Source organism: Stenella coeruleoalba (assembly GCF_951394435.1).
Source record: "Stenella coeruleoalba genome assembly, chromosome: 1".
Classification (NCBI taxonomy): Eukaryota; Metazoa; Chordata; class Mammalia; order Artiodactyla; family Delphinidae; genus Stenella; species Stenella coeruleoalba.
In genome coordinates, this window is record NC_137169.1 from 107,189,555 (window position 1) to 107,193,935 (window position 4,381).

Below are 4,381 nucleotides of genomic sequence, written 5' to 3' on the forward strand. Positions count from 1 at the left end.
TTCACTTGCTTAACCTAGCAAGTTGGATTATTTTCTCAGACTCTCTAAGGTAAGAGTTTGAGGTTGAGAGTTGCAGGTATAGGGTCATAAACAAGGGATCTGGATGAATTTCCGATGTTTTTTCGGCAGGGGTCTGTTGTACGGTTAGAAAGAGCCTTTTTCAGAGTTGTGGTGTGAGCTGACGAAGCCGATATTTTGATATTTTCATTTGAATGTTCCCACTTCATGCTGTTGCCTGCTTGTAGGCCTTTTTCGCAAGGCTTTGTTCCGAGTGCCTGTCCGTCTGTGAGCTCTGTCTTTCAAAGACAACGCTGTAGGCCCATTTTGGAACCTCTTTGTTTTGCCGCCGCGGGTCCCTCGGTCGCCCTGGAGATGCTTTCTGGAGAGCCGTCAGAGGCTTGCACGGAAAGGGGCATTGGTGGTTCAGTGGTAGAATTCTCGCCTCCCATGCGGGAGACCCGGGTTCGATTCCCGGCCAGTGCAGAGTGTCTCCTCTTGATCCCTTTTCCGGCCCAGACTTTTCACCCTTGGTTTTTGCCTGCTGCACACACAAGTCCAATGACGTCGTAGTTCTGGCCACAAGGAGTACGAAGATGAGAATTAACACCCGAAGGCAGTCCTGAGCGGAAGACGTTAAGGAGCGTCTGAATGGGGACTTTGCAGAGCCCTGGGGCTGTGAAGGAGTACGATACGGCAGCAACCACCTCGCTGGCCAGTCGGTACCTTTCTACCTGCAAGTGTCCTCCACCTCCTACTCATCCTCCTTCTCCTGGCCCACTTCCTCCCCTCCTTATCCCCCTCTTCCCTTCCCCTCTCCTTCTCCTTCTCCTTCCCTTTCCCCTCTCTCTCCCTCCCCCTCTTCCCCTCCCCCTCCTCTTTCTCCTTCGCCATCTGTAATGTTCCCTCATTGGGATTTCACTTCTAATATCCCTTATTCGTTATGAACTTGAACACCATTACATATTTGTTAACCATTTGGATTTTCTCTTATAGGTTCTCCCCCACCCCCATCCCCACCCTCAAGACCTTGGTGATTTTCCTACAGGTCTTTTTTTCTTGTTTTGTAAGAATTTATTAAATATCTTCAGTACCAGTTGATTATGCTGACTGCAAGGACATTCGCTCAAGTTGTGACGTGTCTTTTTTACTCTTTAGTCTGTGGTTTGATGAACAGAGATGCTTGATGTAGTCCAATTGATCAGTCTTCGTTAAGAACTGGTCTTTTTTTCCTACATTTTATGATATATTCTTATTAGTTATCCATTATACATATTAGTGTATGTATGTCAATCCCAATCGCCCAATTCATCACACCACCACCCCACCCCCTGCCGCTTTCCCCCCTTGCTGTCCATAAGTTTGTTCTCTACAGCCGTGTCTCTATTTCTGCCCTGCAAACTGGTTCATCTGTACCATTTTTCTAGGTTCCACATATATGCGTTAATATACGATATTTGTTTTTCTCTTTCTGACTTACTTCACTCTGTATGACAGTGTCTAGATCCACCCACGTCTCTACAAATGACCCAGTTTCGTTCCTTTTTATGGCTGAGTAATATTCCATTGTATATATCCATTCTTTATCCATTCATCTGTCCATGGGCATTTAGGTTGCTTCCATGACCTGGCTATTGTAGATAGAGCTGCAGTGAACACTGGGGTGCATGTGTCTTTTTGAATTATGGTTTTCTCTGGGTTTATGCCCAGTAGTGGGATTGCTGGGTCATGTGGTAATTCTATTTTTAGTTTTTTAAGGAAACTCCATACTGAAGAATTGGTCTTTTTATCTTATTTTTAAACTCCTTGCTTACCCCTGAGATCATGGAAATACCCTGCTATATAACACCAACTAAAATCATTTTAGGTTTCATTTCACATTGAAATGATTTTGGTTACTGTGGAGGTAGGAGTCACCTTTCATTCCCCTGTCCCCTCCCCAGTGCATGTGATTGAACTGTGTGGTATAATTGTTGAACATTTAAAATGTTTTTAATACCTTTGTTTCTTGAATCCTCAATTTAATCCAATTGAATCCTCCAATTTAATCTGATTTTAAAATATTTGTATATACCAAATAAACTCAATTCTCTTAATAATTCTAGTAATTCACCTTTCATCCATGTAAATAATTATAGTAGTCATTTTTCATTTTCACTTCTTATACCTTTTCTCTTTTCTTGCCTTTCCTCACTGGCTAAGATCTCCATCACAATGGTGAAAAGATGTGGTCAGAGTGAGGCCTATTTGTCTGATTCCTGAGGGTTCCTGATTGGTAACGGGGGTGGGGGGCTGGGAGCCAGGGGTTTATTACCCACTATAATGTTTGCTGAAGGTTTCTTGTTTGTTTTTGTTTCGGAAGCTACCCTTAGCAGATTAGTGCTGTTCTCTTCTAGCCTATTATGCTAAAGGGTTTTTTTTTCAAAGTTAAATCAATGGTGAATTTTTTCAAATACCTCTTCTGTTTTAGTGATTATGATTTCCCTCCTCTACGTTGTTAATGTGGTGAGTTAGATTAATTTATTCTCTAATGATAATCAACTGTTTTCCCAGGATAAGACCTATTTTTCACAATTAAAAAATGTATTGCTGGATTCAGTATTTTTTTTAACATTGCAGCAATAAGACAGGTCTGTAATTTATATTTTTCACATTGCCTTTGTGGGGGGGGGTTGTTGGCTTCAAAATAAACTCATTAAAAAAAGTTGGAGAAATGTGCCATCTTTTAATTCTTTTAGAATTTGTTTGCTTTGGAGTCATTTCTTCTAATGAACTTTTTTTTGGTCCTGGAGCTTTCTTTGAAGGAAGATTTAAAAATTCTGATTTAAAAAATGTAATGCTTGTAGGACTAGTCCATTTTATTTCCCTAAACTCACTATTGGAATATGTTCGTTTCCTCTAAATTTTTAATCAGTTGTCATATATGTGTTTATGATATTCATTTATCATTTCCTTATGTCTTCGAGTTCAGTAGTAATGGCTTCCTTCTTTCCTCTCTTTTTTTTAAATCTATGTATATTTCTTTTTATTTAGAATTTCCACAAACCGTGAAATTGGGGTTTGAGATAACTTTTTTAGCTCTCAAGGATTTTGGAGACCTCTGCTGACATTTAAGAGCCGTACAATGCCTAAGAAGAGGCACTGGAAGTATTTAAGAAAACACTCTCCTGTGTCAGTCCCACATTCGCCTCCCACTCTGGGCTATTATTTCTTTAAAATATTTGTAAAAATTTAAAAAATTTCAAAACTACGAAAAGTACAAAAAATAAATATGCATCCCTCACCTAATTTTAAGTGATGTTATCCTTTTGCCATGTTCTTTTAAGAATTTTCATAAGAACTAAAAATATTGCAGATGTTGCTGAACTTCTCCTCACCTCCTTAATCACTTTACCCCATTCTCCCATTTCCCTTCTAGAAATAACCATCCTCCTGATGCTGGTGTGACATTTCTTTACATGTTTTGGTACATGACAATAAATGATTAAAGACATATATAATATATCCATCTATTTTTTTGTTTTAAGAATTTATATGAACACCATCATACTATGTCATCTTTTGTCACTTGATTTTTTTCACTCAACTTTGTTTTTCAGTTTTATCCATATTGATAGATAGAACTAGTTCATTCATCTTAATAGCTGTAGAACAGTCCACGGAAAGTATAAACCAGAGTTTATGTATCCTTTCCCCTCAGAGGACCATTGGGTAGTTTACATGTTTTTATAAGTACATGCAGTGCTTCAGTGAACCTTCTTGCACATGTCTTCAGAAGCACACGTGTGGGGGGCCTTCTTGCCTCTTAACAGTTTTATCAGTTTTGGTAGACTTTTCAAAGAGGCAACCACTTAGTTTTTCGCTTCTGTAAATTTACTTCTAATTCTTAAATTCCTGGTTTTCTACATAATTTCTGCACTTATCTGCTTCTGTTGTTGTTGTTATCCTTTTTTGTAACTTTTTGAAGTGGAGATTTAGCTCACTAGCGATCAGTCCTGATTTTCATAATTTACATTTAAATCTGTGTATTGTCCTCTAAAGACCGGTTTAGCTGCACCTTGTGTGTATACACAGTATTTTCCATTTTGTTTGATTCAGAATATTTTCTAATTTTCATTTTCATGTCTGCTTTGATACAAGTGTCGACAAAAATTCTATTAACAATCAAGTTAAGAAGAAAAAAGAGGATTTTATTGGAGTCAAACTGAGGATTATAACCTGGCAGAGAGACTCTCAGAAGCTCTGAGAACTGTTCTGCCTGTTAGAAGTGGAAGGCACAGTCATGTACATTACTGAGACAAAAGGTCATACATCCAAATGACATACTGACATTTTACATAAAGTTCACCAAAGATACATAGTCCAGGTAAGCATGTACAAAGCA